Consider the following 22,287-nt stretch of genomic DNA (forward strand, 5'->3'; position numbering starts at 1 on the left):
ACATCACATGCTAGAATCAGTTTTATATTAACATCACAGTTTAGAGATTTCTTTACCACTTGTCTGTTATAAATTCAGACACAATTCCTTTCCTCAGTGCTGACTTGGGAGTTTTTCCTTTTTTACAGAATGCTTCTTTTTTCCTATCCAAAGTATCAGGAAAAATACATTTCATGTTCTCTAGGGCAGTGGATGGAAATTTTTGTAGTCCCCTTTTCTGAAGATGGCTTAGCCAGCTTTTTCAGATACATTTATTAAGGGTCCCATTCTGTCTTTCTTGATGTTTTGTGGTTGTAAGAGAGGAGAAAAATTTCCCTCTACTCTTTTAGGTTCATAGTTGAGATTACCTTATTTTAAGAGATTCACCAGAGAAAAAGAAACAGAAGTTTAGTAACATGTATACCTCCTGTACACATGGGAGAGACCCAGGAAAACTCAGTAACTCCTCAAGATAGCCCAAGACAACACCTTAAATACTATCTCCAGCTAAAGATAAAAGAAGATGGGGTGCAGAGTGGAAGTATAGTAAACAAGTGTAAGGTTGTCATACAGATTTAGGTTGGTGCCATCTCCACTGATAAATTTCTAGAGATTTGGTCCTCCTCCTTTTCCTGATTTCAGAGAGGGAGACACTCTTAACAAATGGAGATTTCCCTTATAACTGTAAGTGTTCCTTACAAAAAGGCAACTTCTACTTGATTTTTAGGACATCTTCTGCAGTTTCTCAAAATAACCAGTCCAAAATAATCCTTACGCCAAACTGGCATAGTCTATCCCCTTCTCGCCCTTTACTGAAAGCTCAATTCACAAGTCTTTTGACACAAAGGACATATTTCTGTGTCTTGTGACTGTGAAAGATAGCCACAGTACTATCTAGAAATCCTACCACACTAGATTTTAACTCTTAATTCTTTTCTGACAAAGGGACATTATCTTTCTTGTTTACTAAATCATGTATTTATGAAGTACATTTTGGATTTCTAAATCTTTGCAATGGGACGTGAAAGAACAGAAAATTTCCCTCTTCTTCCCTTCTGCTTTCTTTAGGTTGGTCTAATAATGAAATTGGCATAAGAGAGATTAATAGGAGGAAAACACACAAATTTTGTGCATATGGAATCCCCATAAAATATGAGACCCAAAGAGTAGATAGGTCACTGAAGTTTATATAACATCCTGAGCTAAGGGAAGGGACAGGGGTCCGGGGATAAGGAAAGGAAAAAAAGCCATTCACAGGAAGGTAGAGAGAGGTTTAGAAAACAAAGATTTCATCTATTGTAGATAATCTACATTATGTATGTTGATAATCTACATTATCTACATAGATAATCTATATCTACATAGAATAGATTCTACTTAGAATCTATTCTACATAAGAAAGTTATTGCAGATAACTTTCTTATGTACAAAAAAAATCTCTGATAATAGCTCTCTTTCATACAGGCCCCCCTTTCTTATGTAAATTTAAGCAGCTGAGGGGGAAGTAAAGCGCCTTTCCCGAATCTGTTGGGTTTTGATTGCCTTTAACTCAAAATAATCCTTATGCCAAAAAAGACATATTTTGGGGTGGCAAAATCTGCTCCCCTTCAGAAGCATTTCCATATTAATCTGTTTCACATTAGTTCATTCCTGGAACTGAACATTGATCGAAAAAGTTACAATTCTTTCTCTCAAATAGCCCAGTTTTCAAAACTTTCTGTACCTTATACTCCATTTGAGTTGACTAAAACTGCATTTCTCTTTCCTTCTTCTTCTCCCTGTGGTTATTGTAGCATGCTCGACTCCCTCTTAGAGGGAGGATCAGAGCAGGAATTTAACTGTATTTGAACAGGACTATTATGGATTGTGTTATTATTCACAATATGCACAATTATTCACAAATATGAACTTCTTCTTGCCCAGCATTATGAGTAAGTATCCTCCCCTGCCTCACCAGTGTTGGGTTTGGCCATATGACATGATATCCAATGGGACAGGAGCAAGCATAACTTTATAATTACATAGTTTGATTTGACATCTTTTGTTCTCAACTTCTGCCACAAGAGAAGGGCTTGTCCTACACAAACAATTAGAATAGCAAAAAACCAAAGAATCAAGCAAACATTTACAACCAAATTAGGGGGTGAAGGAGAACAGAAAGTGAAAAATATGCCACCTTAAAATATGCCTTTTTAGCATAAATATTATTTTAGGCTGATTATTTTTAAGAAAAAGTAGATAACATGTGAAGTTTGGAAAAGTGATTAGAAATTGCCCTTTCGTAAGAGACATATACATTTATGAGGGAAATTTCTATTTGTAAGGGCATCTCTCTCTGTGTACCAGGAAGAGATAGATGACTAAATCTCTAGAAACTTACCAGTGGAGAAGGCAAATGACTTAGAAAGCTGAATTTTTAAAAAAGTCACAGAAGATAGAGTTCTAAAGCATTTGGAGTAGTAAAGGCATGCTGAGTGACCACACTCTTCTAAAAGTCCAGAAGGATGCTCTTGGCTGTGGGGAATATGCAAATAAACAAACAAACAAACACTGATGGAAAGAAAGAAAGAAAAAAGGATTTGGATCCAATCCCACTAAAAAATATTAGAAAAAAGAAATTAAGAACATAATAATGTCTGTATAATAAAAGCATGTGCTTTGGATACTCTAATGCTTTAATGGTTTAAGACAAAAGATTTAAAAGAGGGTATTTTTTAAAAATGGAGAAAGATTAAAAAGACTGAAGAGAAAGTGCTAGATACAGAATGTAAGTAAAGAGGGTGAAGCATACATTAATGACAAAAGAAGAATCCCACAGTAATGAAACAGAACTGATGGAAGGAAGGAAGGAAGAAAGAAAACTTTAAATGATATATTGAAACTACACACCTGATAAAACAGTCTCAGAATGACCCAAACTAAGACACACTCTACAATAGCAGTTCACAAAGTGCGCTCTGCAGGTCCTCGAGGAAAACCCCAAAACCACCCAAATGTTACTGTTTTAACATTTGCACTAACAGAAAGAAAAAAAAAAGTGGTTATATTATCTTGCAAAAGCAATGATGAGTAAAACTGGTGGCCTCTTAGCATGAATAAAAACTATGGCATTAAACTGTATTCTTCATCAATACTAACTGAGGAAAAAAAGTTAGATTCATTTAAGAAGTTCCTTGATTAGACAGTAAAAATTAATTTATTTTTAAAGATTTTATGTATTTGATAGAAAGAGATAGAGCATAAGCAAGGGGAATAGCAGGCAGAGGCAGAGAAGAAGCAGGCTCCTCGCTGAGCAAGGAACCTGATGCGGGGCTCGATCCCAGGACCCTGGTATCATAACCTGAGCTGAAGGCAGACGCTTCACTGACTAAGCCACCCAAGTGCCCCAAAAGCTAATTTTATCAAATACTGACCCTTGCAATATTATGTGCGAAAATGGAAAGTATATATAAAGCACTTCTGCTGTGTCTTGAGGAAAGACGTGTAATTATTTGAGTTGCAATCTGAACTAGTCACTTTTTACACCATTTTTATTGCAAATAACAATGTATAAACAAAGTGATGGCTACTAAAATTTCGGTATTTGGCAGAAATTTTTCTAAAAAATAAATAAAATGAGGGAGTGGGGGGCCAGTTACTGGAAGAGTAGGAGATCTCATTTCATCTGGGCCCTTGAGTTGACCTAGATAACTATCAAATCATTCTGAACACCTATGATTTCAAGCCAAGATATAAGAAAAGAATTGTTGGAATTCTACAAATAGAATTCCACAAAAATTGACCATTTTTTGCAAGGTAGAAGGTGTGGAGAAGTGAATCTGAGGGGATATTTGGAAGATAAATGGTGGGGGAGGAAGCTTCTGCAAGCTGGCTACCAGAAAATGATATAGCCCCAGAGCACAATATCGGAACCTTTGGAAGTCTGCTACAGCGACATCCCTGCCTGAAAGATGCTCAGGTGGCAGAGTGGGGCAGAATCCTACGTGGAACAGTGTGGTTTCAGGAACCCCAGTGTCATAGAAAAAATGAGCCGGCAGAGTTCCTAAGCACTGGAGCTGGGAAACTGGTTAAAGTCAGTGAGATGGGAGGGGTCTCTCAGTTTGGCTTGCTGTTAACTGTGAATCTCCGCATGATCCAGGGACCGCTTTCCAAGTGGGGGCCCTGCAAAGGGCAGAAACAAAGCCACCCTCCACCTTCCCCCAGGGGGATCTGTGCAGGTGTGCACTGCAGGAGTCTGCAGAGTTTGGCACACACAAAAATGAAGACTGCATATCCTTAGGATTTACAGAAGAGAGGGGGCCAAGATCTTTCTGCTCTGGGGCTGGAGATCGGGGGTGTGGTTATTTTTATTTTCATCCTTTAAAGAGGCTCAGAAAACCTTCAGGGAACAAAAGCCACATAAAGCAACCAAAAGCAGCTTACAGTGAGCCCAGCCCCCTGGCGAGGGGTGGTGCAAATCCACCCAGGCAAAGACACCTGAGAATAGTACAGCAGGCCCCTCCTCCAGAAGACCAGCTTGAACAACAGGGAAACACCAAGTTTAAGGAGCACACAGGACTGCAAAACTCCAGTGCTAGGGGAAAATAGTACATAGAATTGGAGGGTTTTTTGGTCATGATTCATTTATCTTTGTTTAAAGTTTTCTTTTTTTTTTTTTTTTTCCTTTTCAACTAGTTTCTGATTTTATCAACTCTTAGTTTTTAAGGTTTTTTTTTTTTTAACTTTCATTTTTGCATTTACATTATACAGATATATTCTTCATTTTGGCTTCCTTTCATTGCATTCAATTATATATATATAATATATATTATATATATGTATAAGATATATACATATAATATATATATATGTATGTATGTGTATATATATAAGTTTTGCTTTCTTTACAATTTTGGGATTTAATGTCTTCTAACTAACAGACCAAAATACACCCAGGACCAAGTGGATCACCCTGTTTTGTCCACCTGGGAGATTATATCCCCCCATCCCCCTTTTCATCTTCTTTTTCTTTTCTTGTTTGGTTTCCAAACTCTTCAAATTTGTCTAGTGTGTGTTTTGGTAAGGTCATGGTTGGTATTTTTTATTTTGTTCTCTCATTCATCTATTCTTCTCTGGGCAAAATGACCAGAAGGAGGAATTCACAAAAAAAGAAAGAACCAGAGGTAATGCTCTCTGCCAGAGATCTAATCAATATGGATATAAGTAAAATGTCAGAGCTGGAATTCAGGATAACAATTATAAAGTTACTAGATGGCCTTGGAAAAAAACATAAGAGACACTACAGAATCTCTTAGTGCAGAAATAAAGTCTAATCAGACCAAAATTTTAAAAATGCATTAACTGAGATGTAATCTAAAATGGATGCTCTAACAGCTAGAGTAAATGAGGCAGAAGAGAGTCAGTGACATAGAAGATAAGTTGTTAGAAAGGAAGGAAGCTGAGGAAAAGAGAGAAAAACAACTAATGGATCACGAGGTGAGGCTGTAAGGAATCAATGATACCATTAAGTGAAACTATTAGTATTGGGGTCCCAGAGGAAGAAGAAAAAGAGAGAGGGACAGAAGGTATATTTGAGCAAACTGTAGCTGAGAACTTCCTTAATCTGGGGAAGGAAACATGCTTTCAAGTCCAAGAAGTAGAGAGACCCCCCTTGAAATCAGTAAAAATAGATCAATCGTGAAGCTTTCAAATTTCAGAGATAAAGAGAAAATCCTGAAAGCAGCTCGAGATAAGAGGTTCTTAACCTATAGGGGTAGAAACATTAGGCTGGTAGCAGACCTGTCCACAGAGACCTGGCAGGACAAAAAGAGCTGGCATGATATATTCAAGAGTATTAAATGAGAAAAACATGCAGCCAAGAATATTTTATCCACCAAGGCTGTGATTTAGAATGGAACAGGACAAGTGGAAACTAAAAGAATTTGTGATCACTAAACCAGCCTTGCAAGAAATATTAAAGGGAATCCTGTAAGCAAAGAAAGAGCCCAGAAGTAACATAGACCAGAAAGAAACAAAAAGACAATCTACAGAAACAGAGACTTTACAGGTAATACAAGGATACTAAAATGTATATCTTTCACTAGTTAGTATGAATCTGAATGGGCTAAATGCTCCAATTAAAAAACACAGGATACCAGATTGGATTAAAAAAGCAAGACCCATCCATATGCGGTCTGTAAGAGATTCATTTTAGATGCAAAGACACCCCATTGAAGGTGAGGGGGTGGAGAACCATCTATTATGCTAATGGACATCAAAGAAAGCTGGGGTAGCAATCCTTATATCAGACAAATTAGATTTTAAACCAAAGACTGTAATAAGGAAAGAAGAGGGACACTAATCATACTTAAAGGGTCTATCCAACAAGATCTAACAATTATAAATATTTATGCTCTGAACTAGAGAGCAACCAATTATATAAACCAATTAATAACCAAAGTAAAGAAACACATTGATAATAAGATAATAATAGTAGGCAGCTTCAACACCCCACTCACAGCAGTGGACAAATCATCTAAGCAGAAAATCAACAAGAAAATAAGGGCTTTGAATGACACACTGGACCAGATGGACTTCACAGATATATATAAAGCATTCCACCCTACAACAACAGACACATTCTTCTTCAGTGCCCATGAAACTTTCTGCAGAACAGATCACATATTGGGTCACAAATCAGGTCTCAACTGGTACAAAAAGATTGGGATTATTTGGGGGGCGCCTGCGTGGCTCAGTGGATTAAAGCTGCTTCCTTTGGCTCAGGTCATGATCTCGGGGTCCTGGGATCGAGCCCAGCATTGGGCTTTCTGCTCAGCAGGGAGCCTGCTTCCTCTTCTCTCTCTCTGCCTGCCTCTCTGCCTACTTGTGATCTCTGTCTGTCAAATAAATAAATAAAAATAAAAATAAAAAAGATTGGGATTATTCCCTGCATATTTTTAGACCATGAATGCTTTGAAGCTTGAACTCAATCACAAGAGGTAATTTGGAAGGAACTCAAACACTGGGAGGTAAAAGAACATCCTATCAAAGAATGAATAGGTCAACCAGGAAATTAAAGAATTACAAAAATTCATGGAAACAAATGAAAATTAAAACACAACTGTTCAAAACCTTTGGGATACAACAAAGGCAGTCCTAAGAGGGAAGTACATAGCAATACAAGACTATCTCAAAAAATTAGAAAAGTCTTAAATACATAAGCCTACCTTACTATTAAAGGAACCGGGAAAAGAACAGCAAATAAAGCCTAAACCAAACAGGAGAAGAGAAGTAATGAAGATTAGAGCAAAAATCAATAAAATAGAAACCAAAAAACAGTAGATGAGATCAATGAAATTGGGAGCTGATTCTTTGAAAGAATTAGTAAGAATGGTAAACCCTAGCCAGACTGACTGAAAAGAAAAGAGAAAGGTCCTAAATTAATAATATCATGAATGAAAGAAGAGAGATTATGACACACACCAAAGAAATACAAACAATCTTTAGAACATATTATGAGCAGAGTACCTGGTGGCTCAATCAGTTAAGTGTCTGCCTTCAGCTCAGGACATGATCCCAGAGTCTTTGGGTCAAGTCCCGTGTCAGGCTCTCTGCTTGGAGAGAGCAAACAGGGATCCTACTTCTCCCTCTCCTTCTGCCTGCCACTTTCCCTGCTTATGCACACTCTCTCTCTCTCTCTCTGTCAAATAAATAAATAAAATCTTTAAAAAAATGTTTAAGAACATATTATTAGCAACGGTATATCCCAACAAATTAGGCAATCTGGAAGAAATGGAGGCGTTCCTGGGAACCTATAAACTACCAAAACTGAATTAATACCTATTCTTCTAAAGCTGTTTCAAAAAAAAGCAAGGGAAGGAAAACTTCCAAAGTCATTTTATGAGGCCAGCATTACCTTGATCCCAAAACCAAAGACCCCACCAAAAAGGAGAATTACAGACAAATATCCCTGATGAACATGGATGCCAAAATTCTTACCAAGATACTAGCCAATAGGATCCAACATACATTAAAAGGATTATTCACCATGAACAAGTGGAATTTATTCCTGGGCTACAAGGCTGGTTCAACATTCCCAAATCAATCAATGTGATGCATCACATTAATAAAAGAAAGGGCAAGAATCATATGATCCTCTCCATTGATGTAGCAAAAGCATTTGACAAAATACAGCATCCTTTCTTGATTAAAACTCTCCACAGTGTAGGGATAGAGGGAACATACCTCAATATCATCAAAACCACCTCAGAAAAGAACACAGCAAATGTCATTCTCAATAGGGAAAAACTGAGGGCTTTTCCCCCAAGGTCAGGAACACTGCAGGGCTGTCCACGATTACCACTGTTATTCAATATATTACTACAAGTCCTAGCCTCAGCAATCGAACAACAAAAAGAAAAAAAAAAAAAAAATCCAAATCAGCAAAAAAGAAGTCAAACTGTCACTCTTCATAGATGACATGATACTCTACGTGGAAAACCCAAAAGACTCTACCCCAAAATTGCTAGACCTATATAGGAATTCAGCAATGTGGCAGGATTTAAATCAATGCACAGAAATCAGTTGCATTTCTATACACTAACAATGAGACAGAAGAAAGAGAAGTTAAGGAATTGATCCCATTACAATTGCACACCAAATCATAAGATATCTAGGAATAGACCTAACCAAAGAGGTAAAGGATCTGTATAAGAACTACAGAACACTTATGAAAGAAATTGAGGAATACACAAAGAAATGGAAATATATTCCATGCTCATGGATTAGAAGAATAAACATTGTGAAAATGTCTTTGCTACCAGAGCAATCTACACAATTCAAAATCAAAATACCATCAACATTTTTCACAGAGCTGGAACAAATAATCCTAAAATTTGTATGGAACAAGATAAGACCCTGAATAGCCAGGGGAATGTTGAAAAAGAAAACCAAAGCTGGTAGCATCACAATATCAGACTTTAAGCTATATTACAAAGCTGTAATCATCAAGACAGTATGGTAGCTTGGTTGTAGTGTAGCTCTATTTTCCAGAGTGGCTGTATCACCATGCGTTCCCACCAATAGTGTAAGAGGGTTCCCCTTTCTCCAAATCCTTGCTAACACTTGTTGTTTGCTGTCTTGTTAATTTTAGCCATTCTGACTGCTGTGAGGTGGTATTTCATTGTCCTTTTGATTTGTATTTCTCTGATGCCAAGGGATTTGCAGCATTTTTTCACATGTCTGTTGGCCATGTGTGTATCTTCTTTGGATAAATGTCTGTTCATGTCTTCTACCCATGTCTTGACTAGATTCTTTGTATTTTGGATGTTGAGTTTGATAAGTTCTTTATAGATCTTGGATACTAACCCTTTATCTGATATGTCATTTGAAAATATCTTCTTGCATTTGCATATAAAATGGATATAGAGAGAAATGGGGGGGAGTGGGAAAGGAGCATACAGAGAAGGAGGGAGAAAGAGAGGTTAAGGGTTTTATATAAATATATTAGCACAGGAGTGCCTGGGTGGCTCAGTGGGTTGAGCGTCTGCCTTCAGCACAGGTCATGATCTCAGGGTCCTGGGATTGAGCCCCACATCAGGCTCCCTTCTCAGCAGGGAGCCTGCTTCTCTCTCTGTCCCTCCCTCCTGCTCTGCTCTCTCTCCCTCTCTCGAATAAATAAATAAATAAATAAATAAATAAAATATTTGAAAGAAAAAGATATTAGCACAAAGGTAATTATTAGAAAAAATTACAAACCTTCCTAAAATATGAAAAGATAAACCCCCAAAGAAAGAATGAGTAAATGAACCATCCAATGAATGACTAGAGTCATATAATATTAAACTACATGGCAGAACAGAGGCCAAACATGTATCCTATCAGTAAATATAAATGGGCCTAACTCATCTTTTAAAGGGGACTAGAAAAAGATTCTAAGATTGGCTAACAAAACAAAATCCAATATTCCACCACCATTCCAGATCATTCAGCTTTTCCTGAACATGCTTGGTACCTTCACATTTTGTGCCTTGGCTCATGCCTGTTCTAATTCTTTTGTCTAGAAAAATTCTATTGAGTTTTCAAGTCTTAACAAGAAATAATGTTACTTCTTCCATGAAGCCCTCTGTGATTGCTTGAGTCAGAAATTGGTCTCAAAACCTCACTGTGCCTTTATTAGAGTAACTTATTATATCAAGCATATTGTAGGCAGATGTTTATCCTTTCTTCCCCACTAGACTATGAACTCTTTAAAGACAGTAACAAGTGATGTATGTTGGAGCAACTTTATTAAATGAATGAACCAAAGACTGAAGGACATGTGATTCATTTAATTATATCACTATAGAATTCAGTCTAATTACTACAAGTATATTTATAATTATTATTTATTACTTCTTTTTACATTTTAAATTCACTTATATCATTTAGATCGCCTCTGGGCATTTAATTAAAATTCTACCTCCCTGGATACTTATTGCTTCTAGATAGTTAAATGTTTATAAATAGATCTCTCCACTTTGGAATCTCTCCTCTCAAAATTGTTAAAGTTTCTGAATTAATGACCACTTTTTTATGGTATCTTCATATATATATATATATATATATATATATATATATATGCTAGCAAACTTAAATTACTCTCTCTTTTGTTTCTCTTGCTCCCTTATTCCCACTTCTGTTTTTTTTTCTTGTTAGCAGTTTTCAATATTTTGTATTTGTTCATGCACTTATTTTATTCTAGACTATTTGATGCAACATTTGAGGGGATTAAAACCTCAGAAATCAGCAGTGATTACAATACAATGACTATTACAACTAATCACGTCTCACAATGGTATAAAAAAAATCTTACTGTCATTTTATTATTCACTAGTGTTAGTGCTTGAACAGAACAATTTACTGTATCCTTTAAACATATAACCATGGCTCCCAGTGTCTATAAAAACATCTTCATTTTATTGCATTACTCACTCCATCGTCCTTCAGCATACAGTTACTTTTTAAATAGAACTATTTACTGACTTTTATATATGTATACATGAAATTTCTTGAATGCGCAAGTAAGTGTTCAGTCTTTCTTTTGTGTCAGCTATGCCTTTTACTTATCACACCCAGCAAGTATTACCCTGAAATCCAGTGCTTTAAATTACCTACCTATGTCAAAAATCTACTTAACATCAGTGTAAGAATATGTTCATTCAGTGTGGTGAAAAAATATATTTACAGATGGATCAAAATATGAGTCACTTAACCTCAAGATGTTTGTTCTACAATATTTTCTGGGGTGCCTGGGTGGCTCAGTCAATAAGCGTCTGTCTTTGGCTCTGGTGTGGTCCCAGAGTCCTGGGATCAAGCCCCGCATTGGGCTCCCTGCTCAGCGGGAAGCCTGCTTCTCCCTCTCCCTCTCCCCCTGCTTGTTTTCCCTCTCTCGCTGTGTCTCTCTCTGTCAAATAAATAATTAAAACCTTAAAAAGAAAAAAACAGTATTTTCCACGTTAGCTTTCACTTTTGCAAGCCAGAAAATATGTATCTAGATACAAATTATCCCTTGGATACCACTCAATCTTGATCTAAAATTTTATTTACTTACTAAGCACAGATTTTATGAAGGAGACAATCAACTTTCAAGAACTAGGAAGGGTCTGAGTTTTCTCCCCACTTGCAAGCTAACAATTTAGCTTGCCACAGTGCTATGTAACAAGATGTGTCATGCTGACAGAAGGCACTAGATTCCTGGATCAAAGAGAACTTTATTATTGACAACACAGCAAGCAGCAAGAGTTTCTGCATATTTGTCCCAGTTCCCAAAAGGTAATGTGAAGGGCTGGATGATATCTCCATACACTATGGGTTGTGTTGAGGAAGAAAAATTTTATTCTACCATTCAAGATTCCTCTAGCTGGTCTAAGAATTAAATTGACATGAGATAGATTGACAGGAAAAAAACAAAACAAAACAAAACAAAGCTTGACTACGCACTCATAGAGGCCCAGTAATAAAAGTGAGATTCAAAGAAATGACCAAATCATGCTGCTTTGATATGTTTTAGACAGAGACATAAATCTCTGAGGAATTGACAGGAAAGAAAATGCATATTTAGTAAGGGATTCTAAATGGGATTTGGAGTAGTAAATTAGTAGAAGTTACAAGGTTTATTTATATAACCTTCTCAGCTCTGAATTCCTCATCTCTGGTGATGAAGATATCTCTTTGCTACCTGGTAGAGGTAGGGTACCTGTCACATGGGAGATTTATCATGTGCTTTCTGGAGATGAAGGGAGGTCAGGGGGTTCTTTTTGTACTTTAAATAACTTCAATTCAAAATAAGCAATAATATCTCAAAGTGGGACACATTTTTGGGACAACCTGCCCTTGACTCCTACAGTTGCATCACAAGAAAGAGGCTGAGGGAGCCAACACCTACTGAGTGAACAGCAAGCACTGTAGCAACCAAGAAGCAATCCTATCCCATTCTCCTAGAGGAGCAACTAATTACACAGAAGCCATACTGTGACTACCTTGACATACTCTGTTGTCTATGTGACTACCTACAAAGATGGCTCAGGATTGAGAGACTGGTAAGACTTAAGATCTGTAAAACTCAACAAAACCTTTTAGAGATGCTCCCATAGCTGACTGCCTTGCCCAACATGACAAATCAAATATTTCTATCACACAGAGAGTTACATATATTAGAGCTGTATCCTGATTCCATTGGTGATGACTTCATGTCAAAAAAAACATTGCAACAAAGTAGAACTTTCTAAAGTGGATCAAAACTTGACCACATTTACAACCATCAAGCACTTTTGTGTTCATGTGCCAACCTTCCGCTGCCTAGTATACAGATATTACTTTCACCTAAAAAGTGATGAAGCATCATTAAAACCACAGATGTGCTTTGCCTGGGTGTCCTTTATAGCCAAAAACATCTGCTACCCCCCACTTCTCCATTTCTTCTTCTTTTGAATTATTTTATATATCTCTGAGTATTCAAATACTCCTTCAAAATTCAATTTTAGCTCACTTTCCTTTTCTTTCAAATGAATACTTTTCCAATATTCAAAAAAAGTTGTCATGTTATCCCATTTGAGAAGTTTTCAAATAAATTAATTTTTACAAAATATACAGTGGCACATTAAACAAATGTAAATCATAGATAAATTTCATTCATTAAATATTTATCAAATTTCATCCAAGGCATAGGAATATAAAGAGAAAGACCACAAAGTTCTTGTCTTTAATAAGCTCACAAATTAATAAAGAAAATTAACATGAAATTGTAATTAATTAACATGAAATTGAAATTAACATGAAAATATGTGTGTACAAGGTACAGAGTAATACTAACAGTGGTTATTAGGACGACTTCACAACATGAATGACCTGGCCACGTTTTAAAATAAGAAAAAGAACAGCTCAAGGGGAAGAATACTCTAATCAAACCAGTAATTTGTTTCTAAGGGATAATATAAAAGAACATCAGACGAGTAACAATATTTTAGGCAAAAATTACATTTTTAGGCAATAATACTTAAGGCAATAATTTTCCCACTTCAAAATGTATGTTTTTTTAAAAAGGCATCTGCAAAAGATACTACCAAATTAAAAATATTTTCTTCAGTGAATATTTTTGGAGCCCCTTTTGGGTGTTAGGCACAGTGTCAGGTGTCCTAACATTATAGCATTATGTATATATACAAAATAATATCTTTAGAGGTAATCATTTAATTAATTTGGTCATTCTAATATTTCTTTATTCATCAACTAAATTAACCAAATCTGCATTTTATGAATTAACCAGGATACATCAAGGTGCAGTTTTAGAATTCTAGTAAGTGAGTTTGTATGTTTGTCTTATATATAAGTTATTGTTAGATTCATTCCTCATCCAATTAGGATGAATCATATGAAATTGCCACTGACAATTTCAAATGGTTCAGCCTAATTTAAAAACAAAACCAAACCAAACAAGAAACCAAAAAAGCCTCTCTAATGTACAGAAGATCAGCTTCAGATTCTGATAGATTGGATTTGAATCTTGCGAAAAGTACTCACAACCTGTGCAGCTTTGGGCAAGTTTCAAAGCCTCTCTGATCCTCTACTTCATTACCCATAAAAGAGGAAGAGTCGGATCAATCTGAATTAGTCATGCTTGTGTTGAGTTGTTTAAGGAAATCTCAACCACTAAATAAGGGCTTTCTTTTTCTCCCATAACTAAGAATACAGAGGTTGAGAACCCAAGAGTGAAGCTGTAGTGTCTGGAAGTCATCAGCACGAGGAAGAGGCTGACTTCTGGAAGACAGCTGGGAAGACACAGAAAAGGCCAGGCCAGTGGCAATAGGGAGGGAGCGGTGGGCAAGGGTTTGGGAAAGAGTCAAGAGATCAGCTCTATAGAATTCTGATGAAACTGACTTGTTTAATTGTTATTGTTGCCATTTACCTAGGAAGTGGTTTGCTTTTGGATGGTGCTATTTCATGACAGTTAGTCTAATGTACCTGGTGATTCTTCCTGCCCCTCTATCCTTACCATCCTTTCTCCCTCCTGCTTTCAGTGTCTGCTGCCCTTTTAGGCATCAAGGCAAGTTTTAAGTAAACATGGGGAAGGGCAAAAGGGTAAAACTCTTTTCCTTGAAAGGTTTTCGCAAGAGATTGTCTCCCAGAGATTTCCACCTGAGGAGGAGAACAAAGGCAAGAGAAATGCAGCTAAAAATAAATCTCTTCACAACTTACAACCTACTGATAAATACTTGAGACAGGCAGAGTGTGACATTCCTCAAGGAACTCATGGCTCCCTTAATGTTAATGTTTTGCTGGAGACTAAAAGCAACCTTATCTTGACAATAGCCAGACGTCCAGGATCCTATCTTTCATACAGAAACCCCTTAGAGACTTAAATTATCTCTACTCTCCTGCAAACGTAAAAGTAGATAATCAATCACCCCTCACAATCACAAGTGCAGCTCTTTCTGCCCATGGGTCCTGACCCCATGGTACAATAAAAGCACTTTTTGCACCATGAGATGTCTCAAGAATTCTTTCTTGACCATCATGCTCAATGATCCTGACTCACGCCAATATCTCATTGGTTAGAATTACATCACATGGGCACATCTCATTATAGGAGAGGTTGGGAATTCTATTATTTCACTTTCTAACCGCTGTAATAAACAAAGGTAAGGGAGAAGAGATTTGAACAAATATGAAGTGACCCCTTTGGTATCCACCATATGACATTTATGGGTGTCTAGAAATTAAATGAGGAAAGATATGTAGAAAAACTACTTAACAACTATTTAAGTGGTTGGTAAATATTATATATTCAATAACTGAGAGAGTCGTTAAAAATGATTATGATGATAACCATGACAATGATGGCAATTTAATGCTGATAATGAAATAAAAGTTCAAACTTGAACATATGTGAATAATTTTACTAACTCAAGTGCATATTTTTTAAAATCATGAGTTCAGTGATATCTTTCTGCAGTAAGTGACAATATTGGTACCAACAAAAGTGATAATTAATCAAAGTCAAACCATCTCTAGTTACCTCATACCCAAAACTTTGTTGGGGTTGAGGGGTGTATTTTTAGGTTGAAAACTCTCATGTTTGATTTCTCTCCAAAGTTTATTTTCTTGGAAAGTTTGAAGACCATCTGTGGAGTTATTTTGAGATATGAATATAAAAAACCACTATTTTATTCATTTTGAATGCAACATTTTTTAACAGAATATTCCCACCATAAAAAAAAAAAAAAGTGAAGGAATAAATTGGCAATGTAGGAAACTTTTTAGAAACACCAAAAAAATTTTCATTACAAATTGACTTGTTTGGTTTCATCTAACCTATCTTTATGCTTTTAGTGATGATTATCAACTAATTTTCAACTCTCCATGTCCCTTGGTCCTATAGTTTTCATTTTGATCACCTGAACATGATTTCTAAAGCATCTCTATAAATATGGATATAGTCAAACTTCTTTATATATTTATAGCCACTGTGATCTTAATCATTTGACAGACTAGGTATAGATATTGGAGAGTTAGGAGAGAGCCTACAAACCATAACTAAGATCACTCTCTGCATCTAAGTCATTATCTGGTACAGCAAAGAGACACATGAACAAATAACTTCAACACAATATAATTAATACAATAACAGACATACCAATGAAATGTTATGGAAACACTGAGAAGGGAAGAACTGGTTCTTCCTCGAGAATTTTGGAAATTAAGAGCAAGGTCTTAAAGGATTGGTAAAATTTCTAAAGATGGTAAAGGGCAAGAAGAACATTTTAAATTAAGTGACCAGTAAATTAAAAGGTTGAAGACAATAAAAAGTCCAGTGTACCAAAGGAATGTCAACCTATATGGGGCACTGCAACAGAGGAGCAGTAACATGGTGTTCAATGACAAATTAGAAAGGAAAGAATTCAGGGCCAGAGTTATAATTAGCTCAAAAATGTTACAGGGCCACAGGGAGCCACAGAAGGCTTTAAAGAGGCAGATAAAATGAATCAGGTTTGTGCTTTAGATCATCTCTGTTGTAGTATAGAATTTGGATCACCAGGGCAGGAAGTTAACTTCAAGAAAAGAAACAGGAAGTTTCATAAAAGGCCAGACCAAGGGCAGCGAGGATAAACAGTAAAGGTTTGAGGAAAAACTCAAGAGATCAAATTTATAACATTGTAATTAAATTTTTTTTAAAGATTTTATTTATTTGACAGAGAAAGACAGTGAGAGAGGAAACACAGGCAGGGGGAGTGGGAGAGGGAGAAGCAGTCTTCCCGGCAAGCAGGGAGCCCTGTGTGGGTCTGGATCCCAGGATCCTGGGATCCTTTCCTGAGGCCAAGGCAGAGGCTTAAAGCCTGGGCCACCCAGGTGCCCCACGTTGTATTTAAACTATCAGTCATTTCTTTGTTATTGTTCATGGTTGTTGTTTACCATGTTATTGGTTTGCTTTTGAATGAAGATATTTTCTAATAGCCTATTTAAATAATTAACTCTGCTCTTAAATATATCTTATCTCCTTTTCTCATTCTTCTACTTAACCATTTCTTAACTGTATATGGAGATCCTGAGCATTCCTTACAGTTATTTTTAGCCCTCCTTTCCTTCTTAATATTCTCATTCTCCTTTATTTCTCTCCCCTATCCCCACAACACAAACTCCAATACACAGTATATCTATGATTTTAGAAGTGCAATGGTAAAATGTGTTTGAACCATGAGAGTGATTGTCTTTTCACTTTTAATTGCAGTCTGTAATAGACACTTAACCATATAATGCCAAAAAAACCCCTCAATTCTATAAGTAAATGAGTATCTTTATGGTTTCGGTCTTACATTCAAGGTTTTAATCCATTTCAAATATATTTTTGTGTTTGATGTAAGACATTGGTCCAGTTTCATTCTTTTGCATTGAACTATCCAGCTTTCTCAACACCACTTATTAAATAGGCTGTCTATTCTCCAGTGTATATTCTTGTCTCTTTTGTCATAGATTTGTTGACAATATTTATATGGGTTTGTTTGTTTTTTTCTGGGCTATCTGTGCTATTCCATTGATCTATGTGTCAGTTTTCATATCAGTACTATACTATTCCAATTACTATAGATTTGTAGCATAATTTAAAATCAAGGAGTTTTGTTCTTTCTCAAGATTGCTTTGGTTATTTGGGGTTTTTTGCAGTTCCTTACAAATTTTAGGGTTCTTTATTCTTTACTCTAAAATAAAGAATTTCATATTCTGTGAAAAATGCCATTGGTATTTCAATGGGGATTACATTGAATCTGTAGGTTGCTTTGGGTGGTTTGGACATTTTAACAATATTAATTCCTCCAGTCCATGAGCACAGAATCTTTCCATTTATTTGTGTTGTCTTCGGTTTCTTTTATCAATGTCTTACAGTTCTCAAAGTACTTGGTTAAATTTATTCCTAAAAATCCCAGAAGAAAACAGAGGCAGTAAGTTCCGTGACATCAGTATCAGCAATATTTTTTTGGACCAGTCTCCTCAGACAAGGGCAACTAAAGTAAAATAAACAAATAGGATTACATTAACAATTTTGCACAACACAGGAAAGAATCAACAAAATGAAAAGGCAATCTACCAAATGGGAGAAAATATTTGCAAATCATACATCTGATAAAGGATTAATATCCAAAATATATAAAGAACCTACACAACTTAATATTTTAAAAAAAACACCTAAACAACCTGATTAAAAAATGGGCAGAGGACTTGAATAGACATTTTTTCAAAGAAAATTTACAGACGGCCAAAAGAGATATGAAAAGATGCTCAACATCACCAACCAGCAGGGAAATGCAAATCAAAACCAGAGTAAGGTGATAATTAGCTCACACCTGTTAGAATGGCTATTATAAAAAAGACAAAAAGTACGAAGTGTTGGTGAGAATGTGGAGAGAAGGGAATCCTCATACATTATTGGTGGAAATGTAAATTAGTGCAGCCACTATGGAAAAGTCTGAAGTTTCCTCAAAAATTAAAAGTAAAGTTACTATATAAGCCAGCTATTCTACTTCTGGGTATTTACCTGAAGAAAATGAAAACACCAGTTTGAAGAGATATATGCACCCTGATGTTTACTGCATCATTATTTACAAAAGCCAAGATATGGAAGCAACCTAAGTGTTCACTGATAGATGAATGGATAAAGAAGATGTGGAATATATATACAATGGAATATTATTTAGCCATAAAAACAAACAAACAAACAAACAATGAGATCTTGTTCTTTATAATAACACGGATGAAATTTGTGGGTATGTGGCTAAGTAAGATAAGTCAGACAGAGAAAGACAAAAATAACATCTGATTTCACTTACATGTGCAGTTAAGCAAATAAACAAAAACAGACTCATAGATCCAGAAAACAAACCATTGGTTACCAGAAGGGGGATTGGTTGGGGGGCAGCTGAAATAGGTATAAAGGAATAAGAAGAACAAACTTCTAGGCATAAAGTACGTCAGTCATGAGCATGTAATGTACAGCAAGGACTATAGTCAATAATATTGTTATAATGCAGTTTGATGACAGATGGTAACTAGGCTTATCTTGAGGATCATTTTATAATGCATAAAAATATTGAATCACTATGATGTATACCTGAAACTAATAAGATATTGTATGTCAATTATATGTCAATTTAAAAAGTTAATGAGCATCTTTATATGCCATATTTTCAAACCCTAATCTATTTGCTCTATTGCAAGGATTTTTATTTAATGCTAATGCAGTGTAGGAAAAATATCTGCCTAGTTAATTGCCATGGTAGTTAAAACAATTGGTAAGTTTATTTTTCTTTTTTTACAGTTTAGTTGGCTGCTGAAATTTCATGTAAAATTTAATTTGATTCCTACGGCATGTTCATAGTATATCAATTTAATTCAATTCCTATGGCATGCTCAACTTATTCTGCAGATAAAAGAAAAAGCAGAATCATATCTCCATCCCTTCCATAGAGTAGTGGGATGACATTATTTTTATTCTGATTGTGAATTTCAAACTTTTGCCTAACCTAACTTGATTGAGGCTTAGGGGATATTTATAGTCACCTAGTTAATTTGAAATTTTACTCAGTCAGCAGTAACTCAGACCCCAACCAAACATTATTGAATCCACCAGATGACGTACTCACAAAGCAGCCTTTCAAAAAGGAAAAGTATCTCCGATAAATTGGCAAGATGTTAGTCTCATATTTACAGAGAATTTTAAATAAGAAATCTTATCTTGTTTTTGTCCAGAAAATATATTTCAAAACCATGGTGAAAATTTCAGTTCCATTATTATTCATGTAAGCTGTCAATCACTGACCCTGTCTTTCAGAGATACACTTGATTAGAATCTCTCTACAAATGAGTAACAATATATCCTTCGTAGAAAATATTATAACCAGTATACTGATGCCAAGTTAATTTTAAATTTTCATATTTGAAATAATACTACTGCTTGTATTTTTATCCTTAGATTACTTATTTAATAACACTTGCATCTGGAAGTAATAATGGTTTTCATGTTTACTAAGAGACACAGAGATGAAATCTCATGTATAATTTCTTCAGATACAAAAACATCTGTGCTACATCATGAAAAACTTACTAACATAAAATTATTTTGTACTTTAAAAAAATATCCACACATGCATACTTTTTAAGATAACAATACTGATATCATTTGTCAGCCAAATAATAACCAGTATAATGTTTTAAGTGCTAAAAGTTTCACTAATATTTACAGAGAAAACAAATTTGGCAAAAGAGAAACTTTACATTAAGCGTTAGGAAAAAATATTTATTGGTTAAAATAAAACAAAAGTAAAAATTAGTAGTTCTAATTCTGCACCAGATCGTGCTTCTCTGCCTCAGTTTACCTCAGTTAGACTAAGTATCCTTAAGCTCTCATCTAATCTATTATAATAAAGGCTTTAAGCAGTTCACAATGGCTAAGCAAAGTGTACGTAGAAATAATAATACTGTGTCTAAGTTTTGCACAATCATTAATAGCCATTATTCTGATTTTATTTTCTGTATAATTTTCCTATAATCACCAAATATATTCTAATTGATAAAGATTTTAGTGATGATGATTCATAATGAAACTTTCCTGAGACATAGCAAACCCTCAATGAGTGATGTCTGTATTCTTATTATTATATTCTTTGTAATATTTTCCTTACTTTGTCTAGCCTTTTCTGTAAACTCTCATGGAAAGAAGAAAAGAAAAAGACAAAAACTTAATTTTATAAGTCTACTGTCTTAGTCTGCTTGGGTTGCTATAGCAAAATACCACAGACTGGGTGGCTTATACCCAACAAATATGTGATATTCCTCAAAGTTCTGGACCCTGAGATGTCCAAGATCTTGGCACTGGCCTGTTCGGTATCTGGTGAGAATCTCATTCTTACACAGCCATCTTTTCATTCTAACTTCACATGGAAGTTAGATGGAAGGGGCTAGAGAGCTCTGTGGGATCCCCATTGTAAGAGTACTCATCCCACTCATGAGGGCTCCACCCTCATGACCTAATCATCTCCCACAGGCTTCACCTTCTAATACAAACACACTGGAGAAATAGGTCTCAACATATGAATTTAGGGAGGACATAAACATTCAGCCCACCGCATCCATGTTGGGCAAAAGCTTTGCATTTGGCCAAAGCACTGGGTTGTCAACTATGTGACTCAGGCCTGCATGGCCATTTGTTGTGTGTGTGTGTACCCGCCCATATCTACTCTAGACCAAGGGATCCATATGTATATTGAGAAGCAACTAATCACATTCCAAGCACACTCCTATGAAAGAGAAGAATGAGAAAAAATGGCCCATATTTTCCTGGTTGCTCCTTTTGTTTTGACTCAATAACATTTCTCAAAGACTTTACCTAGGCCTTTTTGGCAGCTTGCAACCATATATAGCTGACTCTTTTTTTTAGTAAATTAGCTCAGAAAAAAAAAAATCTATCAAGTGAAACTTGATCAAAATCTAAACTGAACTATTTGATTTTATTGGGCTCATGGTATGCTCTAAGATCTATTTTTAACATCTAATAATTTCACGGGTGAGGACAGAATGATATTTAAGAGGTGAATCTGCTTGAGCAGCATAAAATAAACATTCTATCCTAAGTGTGAATTAGTCATGCAGTGATTTTTTTTTTCTTCCATCTGACTCCAGTGTCAGGAATAAAAAATAAGACCAGAAAATACATGTTCATGTGAGCCTGACAGCAAGTGATGGAGCATGCCAAGAACCCATCATCTGGGTCAGCTGAGGAATATGTTCAGAGCAAGTGCAGTTAGTACAAGGGATTACAGTGTAAATTTTCTTTGGGGAATTCATTCCAGTGTCATAAAAATGACAGTTCTGAATACATGATAGAGGATTATTTTTTGACAGCTGTTTTGTTATAAGACTCTTATTGTTCTTTAGCAATTCATGCTTTTCTATGGATCATACTAGGCTAAAACTAAATTTTCATAAATTCAAAAGGAAACCAATGAAAGGGTGGGATGAGAGCAAAGATACAATTTATAACAGCAACCCAAAAGATTAAATTCCTAGAATAAAGTTGACCAAAAATTTCCAAGACCTATATGGAAAACCTTTCAAGCTGCTAACACATATAAAAGAAGCCTTGATCAAAGACATGCTATTTTGTTGGTTAAGAACACTTAACATTATAAAGATGTTACTCTTCATTAAAATGAATTATAAATTTAACTAAATTTCAATAAAAATGACAATAATTTTTGAAACAAGAGAATTATGAAATTTCTTATAAACAAAGTAAATAAACAAGAA

Source organism: Martes martes, assembly GCF_963455335.1.
Source record: "Martes martes genome assembly, chromosome: 4".
In the NCBI taxonomy this organism is placed as follows: domain Eukaryota; kingdom Metazoa; phylum Chordata; class Mammalia; order Carnivora; family Mustelidae; genus Martes; species Martes martes.